The following is a 17,267-nucleotide window of genomic DNA, read 5'->3' as shown; positions in this document are numbered from 1 at the left end:
GAGACCGAAGAGCTGTCTTTGCACAAAAAAATTAGTTTCCAGCAGGACATCCTGCTGAGTTTTATCTGAGTTCATTAGACTCTAAGATTGAGCTCTGCTAATTCCACACGAGAAGTTCCAGACATTTGCAAAACCAAATAAAATGTGATGCTGTACTTAAGCTTGCTAAGAAGTTTAAGTGAACTCTAAAGCCTGCTTAAATGGGCTATCGAGAAACAAGGCTGTGCAAGCAGCACCACGCTGCACCTTTCAGCATGCCAAGAGGAAATAACCTAAACTGTGCCGTTCCTGTGAGGCTTTTAAGCACCGTGTTACAGTGGCCCCACAAAATAACCCTTAGAGGAATAACTTCTTTCTCTGTTATGTTGTTTCAGTTTTTTCCAAGGAGGTCTCAAATGAAGTCAGGGAATCAGGCCCAATATGCATAGTGACAAATGCTGACAACCTCTCTGTATCAAGAACAATTCTGTAGCTGCTATCCTCCATTTGTTTCTATAATTCTTTTCTCTTAAATGGTTTATATCCTGAAGTCCTTGAAATGTGCTTTAAAAGTTACACGCCTTTCTGTGTGCTCTGAGAGTTAATCGTTTATTATTCAAAGCAGGCTACTGAAATAAGACCTCATAAAACTGAAATCATGGCTCATTTCCATAGCTGAGAGTGGAACTCATCTCTTCCTACAGCTGGAAGAAGTGAGGGAAAAGAGGAGCTCTCTGTAGAAAATCCTCCTTCGTTGTTCTGCTCAGAGCTAGCTGGGACCTAAGTGGAAACTCCGTAAAGCCCCACTTGGCACTTCACCAATTATCCCAGATTGTAATATTCCACGTGGGATAGCTGAAAGCCCCACACTGGGGGCCGACCATAACATCTAGTAAATGATTGTCCCTGATAACTTTGGATTAGTTATTCCTGACTCTTTTTTTTTCTTTTATATTGTCAAATGCAATTAACTATTAACCACTGCATGGTCCATCAATATTTGATTATACTGGACTGGGGGCAAACTGTCCATAGGCAGTGTGTGTTTCTGCTTTTGTGTCCGTGTGAATGTATAAACTCACAGCGTGCAATAAAGCAACCAAGTTCATTACTGTGCTCTTAACACACGTAGACAGAATACTACCGAAAGTGCCACTGCTGAGAATGCCTGCTCACTCAGCCCCTTGAAAAGCATGCTTTATGGTATTGCTTTTACTTGCACAGGCACATACTAATTTTAAGACAAAGAATCATTTAAGTTTCGGGAATTATCAGCAATTCCATATTTTTGTTACCTTCAGATTTCAGTTTTTTATCCCCAGCCTTATTTGCTGTATACTAGTCAGTCATATGTCTCTCAAAGAAAAAGATAAATTCCTTGTGAAATATTCTATGCTGGCCAGTTCTGTAATATCTGAATGTTTCATGCGCTGATATACCTCCTTCTCAGCAGTTGCTGTTGGAGCTCACCCCAGCCTTACTGCTGTGAGTTCTCACTTTAGTGAAATTTTGGCTTTGTCCCTGTAATCTATACTAGAATAATATATTCTAGCATGCAACAGTGAGGACACTGTAACTGAGGATGCAGCATATGTGGTTCAGTCGGTGCTACCAGCTGTGTGAAACCTGAGCATCCTCAGCTACAGCAGAATCTTCTCAGAATTTAGCGACTAAAATTGAACAAGTAGTGATGGAGCATGTGCAAACTGTGATTTTTCACAGCCTTGTATACAGCCAAATGTATAACAAGAATAGCAAAAGGCAAAGCCCTCGCACAGGGAGCCTCTTCAGGTTTTTCAGGCTCTGGCTTCAAATGGTTGCAATGCTAAAACAATTCCAAGTTCCTAAATGTGTAAAGATGGGCAGAATAACCTGGTTTTTGTCAACCTCTCTCTCAGCAACAGCTAATTGCATTTGGCTGAAGTTTTAACTAAAATTTTAGCTTGATTCAGTCACTCTCCAATGCAAATTACAGCAGAATGACTGAACTCTGATAGAACGTGGCTGTCTGCAAAGAGAGGCTTGCAAAGGCTGAGTGTCAGGCAGTTCTGCCTTTTGGTATATACAGAAATGCAAAAATCTCTTTACACACTGTGATTGTGATAATGGATCTGCATATGCCATGTAGGTGCTAAGGTGCCTGTGTAAATACATTTGAACATCAAAAGTTTTGCCATGCTGAAGATGATTGCACATTGATAGTGTGTGTAACGGGATCAGCTGTGTGAGCACACCAGCTTCAGTGGGAACGGGGTGGGAGGGGTAATAATCTCATTAGAGTAGAATAGATTCAGAAATCATACCCTATGTTTGTTAAATGCTGCACCGATGGATACTTTATATGTGGTTTGCTTATGGTTGGAAAGGTTCTATGTTTATCTGGCTAGCAAAAGTTATTTGATTCCTTTGGGAAATCCTAAATATTCCCATGAATACAACATTCTTCTTTAGGTTCAGGTATATAAAACAAGGCTTGTGTTTATAACTCACAAACTTTGTTATCTCTTTTACAGAGATTCAATTGCGTGGGAGGAGACGACACAGTTCGGCAGCCGTGCCCGCGGGAAAGCTGTGGTGTGCCCCAAGTGCAAGAATATCTGTGCTGGCTGCATGTGCACAAAGGGCTGCATTTGCATAAAACCAGCGCCAACCCAGAGTGAAAACAATGGGAGAGTGTGTAGGTAGGCACCTACCCAGCACCCGGGTCTGCCTGCTGGAGAGGGTTTGGTTTCACGGCAGGAGCACAAATAAAGCATGACGCTAAATAATTAAAGCCTGGCATTGTGGGCTGAGTATTGTTAACGGGAGGGTGTTTTTTTAGTGCATAATGAGCAAAGCCTAATTTGCAAAAATTTTAGATGCTTTCCTAAGAGAAAACATAATTTCTCCGAGCATTTGTGAAACTTAACGTTACCCCAGGAAAAAAAAACACAACCAAATGACGCTGAGCCCATCAGCTTATCTGAAACCTAATACTGTTATTGTAAGGTTTTGTATAGCTCACTTCCTGTCTTTATTCTTACACAACAGGATATTTAAATTACAAAGATGATGAAGAAACTCGGCAAAACACTCCCGATATTAAAAACATTCGAGTTGATTTAGCGCTCTGATTCCTGATGAAGCGGTGTGCAGAACTAATTGGCAAACACAGGGTCACTCTGAGCAGCTCTGGCTGAGCACGCTGCGGGTTTCTCAGCCAGACAGCAGGCAAGTCCACTCCTTGTCAGCCATCCCACAGTACTGCGGGAAATGTGCGGCTCTCCCCACTAGCAGCAGCTGCTCACCCAGCGTCTTGTTCCTCTTTCCATTGCAAACTTGGTCTGCAGGGTTTAATACCTCACCTGTATCAAATTGCATCAGGGTGAAACTTGGCACACAAGTGTCTCTGGTTGTTACTTTGTTTCCTTTTCTTTGTTTTTAACAACAAAAGTGAATTGTACCAATCAACACTGAGGAATATGTATTTTTTCTTTACTGTTTGTTCCATCCATAGAATCATTAAGGCTGGAAAGACCACTGAGTTCATCGAGTTCAACCATCAACCCATGCCTGTGACTGCCTCTAGACACGCAGTGAGATGGTGACAGAGATGGTGACTCCAGCACCTTGCTGGGCAGTCTGTTCATAATCTGAAAAGGAACAAAATTTATCCATTGTACCGTTTATTAAATCTTTTGTCTCCTATTCAGTTTGTATTGATGTGGCTGCTCTTATCTTAGATCTCTATACCTCAGTGAGCATTTCTTGGCTTGAGCTTTCTCAAGTTGAAGTGGTAATGGAAACCAAACTAACTCACACCGGACTACCAGTAGGCCCTGTTTTTCTCTGGTATGACTTTAGGACCTTTTGCTCCATTCAAAGCATGTTTCTTGTCCCTTAGCTGTGTGGATGCCACCCTCTGACTACACATCCAACTCAAGGCAGGTGCAAAAATGTTTTGGTTGAGATTGTTGCATGGATATAAACCTTGCTGTGCACCATGACAGGTAAAAATGCTAAAGCGCTATCTCAAGCACAGGTGCAGTCCATGAAGTGTGCCACTGTTTGCTCTGCCTGCATCAAGAAAATCCTCTGAGTATGCCCTTAAACGAATGCCAGGAGAGAGTGTAGCTGCCTAAAAGTCCTAACCAATTTACAGCTGCAAAAAGTGAGGCACTGAGAGAAAACTTGGCATACCCTGCCAGCATCAGGTTCAGCACAGCAGCTGGCTACCAGGGGTCAAGTTGAACCCTCCCTTGAAGCCTGTTGCTAGGTCTCTGCTCTCCTTCGCTCACCCTGGTCAGTACTTCTCTCCTGTCTATAACTATGCAGTCTAGCAAGTGGGGTCATCTGAGAGTGTTTTGAGTTCAGATGAGATGTTCTGAATCCAGAATGGGCATGCACCCAACAACTCTCCACCATATAGTGGAAACTAAGGGATGAAGGTGTGGCATGATCCAGACAGTACCTAGGGAAAGGAGAACCTTCAGCGTGGCATCCAATGGGCAGATGCAGTTGCCTATGGTGGCCAGCCCATAGTACCTACATCAGCTATCCTTTGTGATCTTCCCTCTCTTCTTGTACATCTGCTTTTCTCTGGATTCAGCTGGGCTAGTCCCTTTGCTGGACCTGAGCTGTGTAGACCTGTAAAAAGAAAAGCCTTGCAAACACTTGGTAAAGGCTGATCATCCACTATTGCTCTGCTCACGTGAAACTCAGCTTGGAGGAATGGTCTAGAGTTCTAACCATGGTTTGCATTACCAGTAAAAAAAAAAATGGGCTAGTGTGTGGATGAATGTAATTCATTCATGGGTTTATGGGCCCAAGGGTCAGGGAGTGGAGGACCCTGCAGTAGCTTTGATGGCTGCATTCTTCCATTCATATCTCTGAGCGCTGAAACTGAAGTGTACAACTCACAGCATTTTTTATTAACTACACATCTGAGGAAGCTGCTGAAGGCAAGTCCAGATAAGCAGAAACTTTAGATTATATACATCCACTTGTTTTTGATACAGCAGCAGAAGCACAGCAGGATCGTGTGTGAGTCAAATGGCAGTAGATGAACTAACGCCTTTTTTTGAGATTTTCCACATTGCATCTGGGAGTCACAAGGATCTTTAAACATGGTGGGAAATTATTAAATAAGAATGTTGCTTTCAGTATCCTACATGCAAATCTTACAGGATCTAAAAATCACAAGCAAACTTTGAAGAGAATCTTACCCTTTATATGGACTAAATACATTTGGTATCCAAGGAGAAAATGCTTGGCTAAAGACCAACAAATACTTCCTTTTAAAAAATGTTCTAGGGAGCAAGTGAAAAATGAGGTCATTCATGCAAATATCCCATTCACTGGCAATTTTTTTTTATAATGAGATTATATCTACTACAACCCGTCCTGCAGCAGAGCACTGTGGGCTCTGAGAAGAAAACTCTCAAGGGTGAAGCTCAGCTTCTAGCTGACCTCAGCTGGACCTTGCAGCAGGGCCGTCACAGTAGTCGGGGCCATCATAGTGGTTGGGGCTACAAAGCAAGTGAGCATAGCCAGTGGGCTTCTCCCTTCATTCCGCAGCCCCTTCATCCTTCTTTCAACCCCAGTCTTCCCTCCTAGGAACTTCAAAAGGCAAGATACATGGATAGGTTAAATTCTATCTCAAGGAGCCTTCCAGGAGCTAAGCACCAAACAGTGTATCCATCTCTCTTTGTAAAAATAAACAAGCAAAAGGTAACTTCAGCTTTAGTGGCCATGCAGACAAACCAGGTGGAGTTGCCAGTATGCTGTTGTATACATCCTTCTCGGCAGACACAAACCATTGGCTTACACAATACTAACAGCAGCATTCTGCAAACATTTTTGGCAGTGCTGTCACCTCCCTTATTTTGCAACATATTATTTTTATTACACCAAATCACGCTGAAGTAAATAGGATCTCAGACTCCTCAGCTGCTAGAGGGATTTGACATGAAATGTTCTGATGTCTTAAGGGGAAATATTTGGGATATCACATGGCAATACACTGTGGAGCAATAAAAGTATGGCTAGGGGTCCAGCTCGTGTTACAAGAACATGGTGATACTAGTGATGTGAAAAGCAGATCTGCCTACTTCATTGGACTTTATTAAGCATAACCCTATTATGATACATATGAAGCTTCTAGGAGTGAAAAGGATGCTTGCACCATTGATATTAATGGAGTCCTCTGCATTAAAACCAGTACTCAGGGATCTTTAGTGCAGCAGAGAGAATCTAACTGTTTTACCAGCATTGCTACTTGTGGCAGAGGAGCAAGTGAAAGAGTAAAGAGAAGGAAAAAAAAGACAAGGCATTTCTCCACAAGAGCAATAAAGAAACATCTTCTAAATACATTGTTCATCATGGGAAAGGGAGGTAAGTAACCTGGAATCAAAGCACTTCTTATTCCCAAACAAGCGCAGGGAACAGCTTCAGAACAGGTTTGGTTCTTCTGCAAACAATTACGGTAGCAAAACCACAGCAGTCAGCTTGCTGGGAGAGAAGCGGGGGGGTTGTGCTGCATCGGGAGCCTTTTGTTGGCCGGCTCTGGTCGTGGTCCCTGCCCACCGGTGTTCAGCAGGGTCCTGGCATCACATGGAAAGTCAAACAGCACTCGCCGTCTACTAAAACATTTGCTGTGATTCAGACAGAATTTGTGTAGTCGCTGGACAATTGTATATTGTAGTTTAACACTCAGCCTTTTCTGCACTCGTTTGAAAACATCGAGGAAAAGCAAAGGGGATTACACTGCTGGAAACAGGGAAGCAAAAGTGCATGCTCAGATCCCGAGTATGCCACATATTACTAAAATATCTTCAAATCCTCACCACAGAAGTTTCTAAAAACCGAGCAGCCTCTAAGTAAGGCCTTTGTTGACATGAGTGCCTTGCTTGTTACCAAATGCTCCAGGTTTATTAGCTTTGGAGTTTAACAGAGGAAAAAGGCAAATGCCTCTCAGCGTCTGCAGCGGACTGGCTTCCACAGCTCACTGCTGCCTTTCTATCAAAGGGAAAGGAGTTCAAACTCTTCTGCAATTTCTGTTAAATGTGAGGATAATTTTGGGCTAATCGTTATCTATTTATTCATTTACTGCTAATAATCTGGAGTATTTGCTCAGCCTCTTTTTCTCAGGGAAAAAAAAAAAAAAAAGTACTCTGTTGATTTCTGAATCCGAATGTGGAAAAAGGAGTCGTGAGTTTTGTGTGATTTATGGGTAAATTAGAAAAGTGGCCAATTTGGCATAAAATTGCACAGGCAAGAAAAATGGTCTATCAGCAATGAAAGAAATAGTGGGAAGGTTTTGGAAGAGTTCCCACTCTCAAAATAATTTTCCCCAGAATTGTATATCTTTATTGCGATTTACCCTGCTGTAAACTATTGCATCTTCGGATATAAGCACAGAACTGTAACTCCTTTTCAAGTTGTGCTATTTCAGAAATACGGGCTGCAACACACAGTTTAAAGAGCAGCAGATCTACAACATCTGAACTACTCACTTTAATTTAGTATCTCATGATTTGAGTTTAAGAGGTGGGCAGTAGTACACCACAAATAGGTTAAAGCCACATGTTTCCTATCCAAAGGGGAACCAGAGCATGGAAAAACAGTTTGGGAGCTTCTGAACCTGAAGTTTTTGTCTGGCTCATTGAAATGTTGGAGGGCACTGGCAAACTTTTTCTTTAGCATGTGAACGGATATGTGTGGATGAATTTCCCTGCAGTGAGATAAAAAGCTGAAATTTAAACTGGAAAGGAGCTCTATGTCTTATTTACAGCTTTTGGTGTGATTGCAGCAAAGCAAATGTCTGATTGTGGTTATGTGTTACCGTTTCTTTTGCTGCTTGTCACTGCAGATCCACATCTTAGTGCTTATGGCGTATTAAGTTACAGCCAACCAACTTACTTCCTCTTCAACATGTTACTTCTACTCTGTTGCTCATGATATTGATGGCTATTTTGACCTCTGCAGTTCTCTAATTACTGAAGCCTTAAAAGAGTGCGTCAGGTAAAATATTCTCTTTTTGAAGTCCCCTTTTTCTTTGCATGCCTGAGTTGAAAAACCATACGAACCGAGATTATTCAAACACTCTGAGCACTGCACAGAATGTCAAGGGAAAATTTGTCAGTGAGAACAAGCGACGAGTTTGTTCCACTTTTACTATTGAGGGATGTTTTGCCCAGCAGAGACAGTGCATCAACGAATTCGCCATGCTGTTCTACAAATTGTTCGAAGCGTTTCCATTACTGAATGGTTGGGAAAGTCTTTTTTTTTTTTTTTTCTGTTTCTTTAATTCATGTTTGTGAAATCCCATCCGATAACGCTTTGTTTCATAGCTAGCTGCCAGTTTCTTTGGGTCTATTAAGCGGTTCGGTGTCCCAGAGGCCGTGTTTTGCTTCTGTGTCCTTTTGTCTGGTCCCGTCAGAGAAGCGCAGAGGCACGCCAGTGCTATCAGTTATGCTTGGAGGAACATAAGAGGATCTGGGGGAGGGGACACAAGCTCCAAAACAGCCCATTCCTGGGCTGGGAGGAGTGCAGCACGCTAAAAGCCTGGTCCCGCCTGCCAGAAAATGGGGCACTACGGTTAGTATACAGCATGAAAGAACTCAGGCTGCCAAAATACATGCTCCCAAAGATCTCTTAAAAATATCTGTGAAAGTGGCATCCTCATTGAATTTGTCTTCCTTGAAATTAATTTGATGCCGTGGCCTAGTTCCTTTTCTTTCTGAACCTATTACGGGCCACATCTGTGGAATTCTGTATCAGCTATTTTGAAAGCAGCTGCTGCTGAGATTCTTTCAGTTAACTTGAAATTAGGAACAGGTTTGTGGGTTCCCTACCTGCTGTGAAGCCGTGATGTAGTTTATAGAATGACATATGGGTGAGAAAATCTGACTGCCAGGGCTGGAAAAGTTGGTACTATAACCAGCGTTCAGCAGGAACCCAAAATAACCGCATTCACCGGGGCTGTACGCACTCTGCAGCATTAACTTCTTCTGCTCTCCTCCTCGGTGTCATCGTAACAGCAGTGTTGAATAACTTGATGTAAGGAAATGTGGTTTTGAGAGGATCAAAGCATGGAAATCAGAATCAGTCTATATCCTAGCAACTGCACTGATGGTAAGGGCAAATATGAAAGACATCAGAGTTTGAGATGTTGATTCTTCAAGAAGGTTCTCCAGATTGTTTCTGCCATCAGGAATATTTTGTCGTGAGCCATAAATAAGATGGTGGGGATAAACCTAGGTCATCTTTTATCATTAAAGTAATTCCATGAATAGCATTGGGACAATGATGAGTAAAAAGTAAAGAGGATGTGACCATATCCTCACGCCCCATACCATTTGTCATCAGAAATGCCCAAGTCTCTTCTCGTGATGACGTGCTAATAGACTCTTCAGATCCAGAAATACGTGCAGCTCTTCCAATGGAAAACTATTTTTCAGTCTGTTTGCTGAGTTAATGCGTGACTAAACCAGTAGGGCACAAGAGCTTGCCTTTATGGCACACAGAGCCAGAGCACATCAGCATGCAAGCCTTTGCTTGACCACATTGCATTCCCACAGGACCAGCATCACACCAGGGCACGGTTAAAGCAGAGAGACAGATTTCTGGAGTGTATGTGAGAAACCGAGGCATGTTATCAAAGAGTATATGCATATTATTGATTGAAACCATTTTGTTCCAGAGGAAATTCATACCACCCACATAAACACTGAAAGCACATGGGTGGTAGGAGAGCCCGTTGTAACTGGAGTCAGTAATGTAACTTCCTCATTAGGAATCATCACTGGAAATAGTTCTGTGCATTGATAATCAGATGTGCGTGAGCCACCCATGCCTTCTAGTCTGTTAATTCTATGCGTTCTCTTTGCATTTCCAAACATACTAAGAAAAAAGGACTCATTTGGAACATAGAAAACTAGGGTAACATTATTTGTTTTCAAACCTTGTGGGGTATTTTTGTTTTGTTTTGTTTTGGTTTTGACCAAGCACACTTTGAAAGCAAAACCTCTGGTTTAGATTAGAAAATATACATATTGCTTTATTGGCAGAACCAGAGAACTCTGATCTTAGTGTTCTTTTCCAACCTTGATCATTCTATGCTTCTATGACAGCTGAAAGGTAAATGCGAAGGGCAGCGCTCGTCTGAGTCCTGAGAGGGAGTTACAGCATCCTCCATAGAGTCCCAAGAGCCCCAAGCCACCCTGGATTAGCATGGTGTAGATACACGCAACTCTGAGCAAGCACACAGCAAAAGCTGAAGCTGAGGCTGGAGCTGACTCCTCCAGTTACACTTCACTGGAAGTAACCGTGCATGTGACACACACGCACACATATAAAATGTAATCTAAACTTAGCTTGTTTGCCTGCCTTGAAGTATTTATACATGCTTTCTACTTTGCTTTTAGAGACACGGCCTTTTTATTTTTCCCTCTGCTTTTCTATCACGGTGTTTCCCAGGAACCTTTCTCAGCCTCCACTGCTCGCTCCTCAGGCTAAGTTATGCAGACAAGTCATTGCACAGATTTTCATCAAAATGCCATTTTCCTTAACTTGAGCAAGCCGAGTCCCAAACGCTGAACAAATAATTTATTGGACTATAGCAAAAGTAAATAAATGCTTTCCTGCTCCACGTATTTCATTAGCCAGAATTATTATACATAGGAGTCTATAAATAGAAAAACACGGATTGAGCCATTAATATTGCTGACATTTTCCTACAAAATACAGTAATTTAAGGAATTTCAAACAGGAGGACATCTCCTGGAAGGTTTCTGGCAAAGATAAAGTGGGTAAACAGCGTCTGCAAAGAGATTCATCACCCGAGGTGCTGCTGTGTTAGGAACGGGTTAGAAATTAGGAATCTACCACCTGAAATTTCAGATGACATTGAGGATGAGATGCAAAGAAAAAAAAACAACCCAACATTTTGAGTATCTTTTTGAGGATATTTTCAACTCTTTGAAAGGGTAGATAACAGCAGGACAAAGGGAAGTGGTTTTAAGTTGAAGGAGGGATGATTTAGGTTGGATTTCAGGGGGAAGTTCTTTACTGTGAGAGTGGTGAGGTGCTAGAACAGGCTGCCCAGAGAGGCTGTGGATGCCCCGTCCCTGGAGGTGTTCCAGGTTGGATGGGGCCCTGGGCAACCTGGGCTAGTACTGAATGTGGAGCTTGGTGGTTCTGCCTGTGGCAGGGTGTTGGAGCTTCATGATCCTTGAGGTCCCTTCCAATCCAGGCCGATTTGTGATTCAGTGATTCTGTAATAATGAATCCCTGTCCTGTTCCAGACTTGGCATCAGCAGAAGAAATGTGAGAAAATCTCCTTTTTAAAATGACATGGACAAAGGAACTCCACCAATGACTTTCATGACGTGAATTTACGGCTGGATTGTTTGAATGTTTCTGCATCTGTTACATTTTTAATTGCCTTGCCGTTAAAGTGGGATACATCCACTGCTGGGCTTCACCCCACAGCCTCAGCACCTCACTTCTATGGGAACAAGGGGCGCAACACCAGGCCTGTAGGAGCTGTATGAAAAATGCAAAGCTTTGCAGGGGCTTCACTGAGCAATACTGCATGCACAGTGCTGAGTGTGCTCGCAATTTACTGCCTGAAGAGGACAATCTGCGCAGAGAATCTACACAGAGAAAAAGGGAAGGTCACAAAAATCGCGTTTTTATGTAGTTTGGAAGTCCCACGCACCTTTCGTTGCTTGAACTTGTCAATGTTCGCCATATGGAAATTATTAACTTAATGCTGGTGTTCTAAATACTGCCCAGGAATGCTTTTTAGAATGGGATTTTTATTCTTTGTGTCAAGAAACGCTGAAGTACCACACAAACTGTGACTGGGGAACCAGCCCACATCACAGCAGAGTGAGGGGCTCCTCATTGGTATATCCATGCATGTGTCCAAAGTAGCCCGGCACAAAGCGTGGCGGCACTGACAAAGTGCACAGGGGAGATAGAATCATATAATCATGGAATCGCTCAGATTGGAAAAGACCTTCAAGATCATCAAGTCCAACCGCAACCAGACCATACTACCCTAACTAACAACCCTCTGCTAAATCATGTCCCTGAGCAAGTTGAGCATTGAGATGCTGCTGTGTAGAGATCAGAAAGCAGACGTTCCGGACACCATCAGGGCGTTAAGGAACAGTGCATTTTTCCAAGCCTGCCCTCACTGCCCGCACATCCCAGCATTTTTTTCTCTCACTTAGAACGAAATTTGCCTGTCCCAAATCCATCCCACTCGGGCATTCATGCTGAAAGCAGCAACAATTGTCACTGACCTTTAACACGCCTGCTATTCAAATTAGTGCAGATCATTAATCACACATAGCTTACATTTTATGATTCGTGTATCCTTCATTACCAACTTTCCCCCTCGCTCCCTCCCGCCCCTTTCCTTTATCCCAAGGCTGCTGGCAGCCAGCCCGACCCCCCCTTCCCCACCCCCCGCACCCCTCTCCGCCCTTGCGCTGCTCCTTGGCGAGAGATGCCCGAATGCTCCACGGGACGGAGGTGGGGAGTGCGGGGCCGGGAGCACCCCAAGCTCCTGCCGAGCGTTCCGTGACCGTGCGACGTCATCACGCGTTACGAGACAAAGAAAGAGGAAAAAAAAAAAAAAAAAAAAAAAAAAAAAGGGAAAAAAAAAAAAGACAAAAGAAAAAAAAATAAAGGGGGAAAAAATAAGGAAGAGGGGAAAAAAAAAAAGGAGAAAAAAAAAAAAGGAAAAAAAGAGGATAAAAAGGAGGGGAAAAGGGGAGAAGAAAGGGGGAGAAAAATAAGGAAAACCCCAAGGTTCCCACCCTCGGTGCTTAGGAGCGGGTTAAAGGAGCCGCAGGCTGAACGCACTCCGCTCGTCCGTGGCACACATCGGGGCGGTGAAGCCACGCGGGGCAGTGAGGGTGGAACTTCTCGCACGCAGCAGCGCTGGGCTCCGTGCGGGGGGTTTGTTGTTGTTGTTGTTGTTGTTTAAAGCCATGTGGCAGATTGATTTGTTCGGAGGTCTTTCAACTTCCCCAGCGCTGGCGTTGAGGACTATCCCTCTTTGATCTCGACGGAGGACTTTAATGTTGTTGTTTCTACGCATTTCAATAGATCCGCGCATATTTTATCAGCGGGATTCGCGCACAGTAATAATAACAATAATAATAATAATGATAATAATAATAAAAGTTTCTATTAGAAATGCATCCGGGCCAGCCCGGCTCGCACCTCTCCGGCCGTGGGGACGTGGGAACCGGAGCTGCTCCCCCCCCCCCCCCATCCCACGGCCGCCCCCCGTTGCCGACAGCCTCCGGTGCTCCGCGCTGCGCCGCGCCGCGCTCCGCCCGCACCACTGCGGCCGCGGGGGGACGCGAGGCGGCGGCGCGGGCGGGGCGCGGCGCGGGCGCGGCGCGGGGGCGGTGCGCGGGCGCGGGGCGCGGCGGGGCCGCCCCCGTGGAGCCGCTGAGCGGCTCATGTGCAGCTCGGCGCCGTGCGGAGCGGGGCTGCGGTGCGGGGGAACCGTCGGGACAAACTTAGCGGTCAGCGGAGCGGCCTCCCCCCGAACGGTAACTTTGCGCCGTTGGGGATGGGGGGGTGTTGTGCGGGTGGCTTTGTGCGGACGGTGGGTGCGACGTGGGTGCGGGAAGAGACAAAGAGCGGATCGCCCGAGTTTAAAGTACAGCGGTCGGGCTGCGGGAGGGGGTCCGAGGGTTCGGTCCCTGCGCTGCGGGGCGCTGCGGGGAGCCGGGTGCCCCTGCTCGGAGGGGGTTGGGGGGGGAGGGCAGAGGGACCAGTTCCTCGCGGATACGCAGCGCGGGGGGGTGAGGGGGGAGCATCAAGGACGGTTCCGATAGAGGTGGGGGGGCGGTTCGGTGCGTGCATGGTTGTGTTTAAAAAAAAAAGGGTGTTTGTGTGTGTGTGGGAGGGGGGGGTGTAGGGGGAGGAAAGAAAAAGAGAAATAATGCGGCTCCAGACATTTTGTGCTCTAAATCTGCCCTCCCCCCGCCCTCCCCCCGCTATCTAATTAGCGTGGCGACGGCAGCGAAGGGCTCGGGCGAGTTGGAGGAAAGTTTGCACGGGGGAAACTTTGTGCTCAGCGAGCGGGGAGGGGCGGTTGGGGAGGGGGGGCTGGAGGGGAGGGGGGGTGCACGGCGCGGGCACTACGTGTGCGGAGCTCTGTGCGGAATGACAGCCGGTGTCGGTAGGGTTGGCGAAGCGGCGAGCTCCGCAATGAGCCACAACGCCGGGCGGTGCGGGAGCGGCCCCGGGCGTTGGGGGCGGTAGGGATGCGCGGTGCGGGCCGTGCCCCGCATCCGCCTGATTCGATCCAGATGCGCGGCCCCCTCCCCCCGGACCGCCGCGCTGTGGGGTTTACGCGTCCTGAAAAGGCGACCGGTGTAACCTGTGGAATTTGTAATGCAAATAAAAGCCCGTGGGAGCTGGGGCAGAACAAATCGGCATTTATAGAGTGGGAAAGATTTAATGGCTTTGAAACCAGCGCGAGATTTTTCATTTTGATTTTCTGTTTTTATTATTAATAATCACGACGTCGCTTGGGAAACGTTTACTTATTATTATTATTATTGTTTAACGTCTGAAACGCGGCGATGCGAAGTGCTTACAGGAAAAACAGATTACAAGATTAACATCTGTTAACACGATCGTTTATCTCCAGCCAAAAATAGGTCAGTCCTTTCTTAAGGAAACGCGCTCGCCGCCCGCACGATTCCATAACGAAATTAGGGCCGGGGAGCCCCGCAACGAGACGCGGTCGAGCTCCGCTCCGCCTCGACCTGTGCCAAAAATCCGGAATTGGGGGAGCGCCGGGATGGGCGTAAGGTCACAGTCCCTTTTTGGGGACTCTCTGCTCCTCCTCCTCCTCCTCCTCCTCCTCGTCCCGCCCCCCGCTCGCCCCGGGCTCGGCTCCCGGCGGGCAGCGAACTCTGGGGGCTAGCGGCGAAGTTTCCTCTACGGGGAGGGGCTCGGGGGCGGCCGGGGCGGGGGGAGAGATCGGGGTCTGGATCGAAGGATTGGGGGGGGGTGGGGGGGGAGGTAGCGCTGTTCGGCCCCGCCCGCATCCGACCCCGCCCCTCCGGGGCGGCCCCAGCGCCCGGCGCCCGCCTCCGGCCCCGCCCGGCCCCGCTGCTTCTCGGAGGGGGGGGCCGCGGTGAGGTGCGAGCCGGTGTCGGATGGGGGGGGGGACTGGAAGAGAGAGACGTGCGGACAGCAGCCCATCGAGGATCCCCCTCTCGTTGCCGTGCCGCCGCCTGTATGTCACGCTGCCTGCGCTGAACGAGTTAACAGCGAGGGGGTTTGTCATTAACTCGACGTGGCAACCGGTATTTGGTTGCTTCCCCCACCACTTTAAGAAAAAAAAAAAGCAAAAAAAAAAAAAAAAGCATAAATTTATGCCGAAGCTGAATGGCAAAACGTGGGTTGCTTTTGAGGAGCGTGCTTTTCAAGCTCTGCTGTCGGATTTGTGCCCCCCCCCCCTCCCCATGTAAGTGTGGGAGGGTTGATAGAAGGGAGTTTTATTTTGTTCGGTGTGTCTCAATGCCTGACCGTTGCCCTGTGCTGAGGGCTGTGACTGCATGTGGGCTGGGAGCATGGCACTGCACGAGGGGAGGGGGAGGGGGCAATGCGGGGGGTGGGGGGGGCTGCTCTGTGGCAGGGGCTGCGCCCCATCCAGCAGTAGTGGGTGGGCTGCTCGGTGTGACTGCTGCTGCACCCACCTTCACCACCTCCTGGTGTGGAACACTCTCATTTTGCATTGATGATTTGTGTCTGGACATCACTGTGATACCTTTAGCACCCAGTGATGGTGAAGAGATGCCCATTGGTGATAAGTCATAAAGCTGCTGTTAGTTGAATAGGTAGGGATAATACAAATGGGGGGAGCGAGGGGGGGGGGGGAAGGGAGGAAGACAATGTTAAACATTAGTGAGAATAACATTGTTTTAAAGGAAGGAGTCAGGTAACAGAAGATTATTCACATCATACCTGAAGAGAGGAGTGGTGTCTGCTAACTGGGCTCCTACCTGACCTTCTCAATTGCTGGACATGACCAAAACTTTAGTATTTTTCCAGTGCTTTAGTGAGCTGATGCATGCCCCATCCTTGGAGACACTCAAGGTCAGGCTGGATGGGGCACTGAGCAACCTGATGTAGCTGTACGTATCCCTGTTCATTGCAGGGGACTCAGACTAGGTGACCTTTCAAGTGCCCTTCCAACTCAACCATTCTTTGATTCTCTGAAACCAATCTGCACCAAGGGCTGCTCACAGTCCTTCCATAAATACTGGTGGCTGTTGCTCTACGTCACAGAAAGGAAAACAGTTTGCATCACTAACATGAAAGCTGCCTATTGTTATTTGCAAGTGACCTCAGGAGCAGTGTCACTGGCTGGGATGGAGCAACAGTGGTGACATTAAACTTCTGTGGATTAAAGTTTTCCCTGTGACAGTGACTAATGGCTCTGCTTTAAAAATGAGGTGCATCCCATGTTTTCACAGTTGGTCATAGTATCACGCTGTCACCAGGGTTTAATAATGTCAGTTATCAGTGCTAAAGGCTTCATTGGAGAGGTGAAGAGGGTTATGCCATCATCTTGAACCTCTGCCTGTTGGGCTGCTCCGCTTCAAAATGCAGCTTGATGAGGGTGCTTGCATAGTGATACCACAGGGGGACAGCCTGCGAGAGAATAGCCAGGTGGGCGAGACAGTCAAAAAGTGCTGTGGGCAGTTGGATTATTTTGTAAGGTCTTTGTGTGCTGCTGACTTCTACAGTTACCAGTGGTTATCTGCAATACCGTCTGGTGAGTTACATTGAGATCCCATCGAATGAAGGGGGTGGGAGAGGAGGGAGCTATTTTTAGCATGGCCCAAACCCATTGAAATCATTAACAGCCTTGGAAGCCCTCAGTTCTGTAAGTACTGAAATTCATGCTCCTCCAAGCGCTTCCTTGGGAATACACACACTGTATGCAGAGTGAGCAAATGAGTGAGCCTTCGTGAGATCAGCGATGGAGTCTGCAAGGAGTTCTCAAACTGGAAAGCTGGGTTGGACCGTGTTATTTCTTAAAGTCATCAAAATAGAAAGCTGAAACTCAAAGCGATTGCGTTTTGCAGGAAGTAACTTGTCTGAGCTTGCTGATTTCACAGGGAGGATGAGCCTGCTTAAAGGTGTGAGACACGCGGATGGCTTTGTAGATAGACGCCTTTCCAGCCGGAATGGGCATTGGATGTCTGCACAGAAAGTTGAGGGGAAGGGACAGCTGTTTTTCCTCACTGTGCGGT

The 17,267-nt window shown here is 46.6% G+C and overlaps 1 protein-coding gene across 2 annotated transcripts in view; it reads left to right on the top strand.

Moving 5' to 3' along the window:
• The first annotated feature begins 13,424 nt into the window (after positions 1 to 13,424).
• Positions 13,425 to 17,267, top strand: part of ZNF516 (zinc finger protein 516) — a 101,549-nt gene continuing 97,706 nt past the window's right edge. The window contains exon 1 of one of the 2 annotated variants that reach the window (XM_072330313.1): positions 13,425 to 13,538. The gene's annotated coding sequence lies outside the window, so the exon portion shown is untranslated. Of the gene's footprint in view, positions 13,539 to 15,457; positions 15,473 to 17,267 lie in introns of those variants that run through there. The other variant, XM_072330314.1, reaches the window with a different exon arrangement.

Source organism: Excalfactoria chinensis, chromosome 2 (genome assembly GCF_039878825.1).
Source record: "Excalfactoria chinensis isolate bCotChi1 chromosome 2, bCotChi1.hap2, whole genome shotgun sequence".
NCBI lineage: Eukaryota > Metazoa > Chordata > Aves > Galliformes > Phasianidae > Excalfactoria > Excalfactoria chinensis.
The sequence above is the reverse complement of the archived record's forward strand: the minus strand, read 5'-3'. Positions and strand labels throughout refer to the sequence as shown.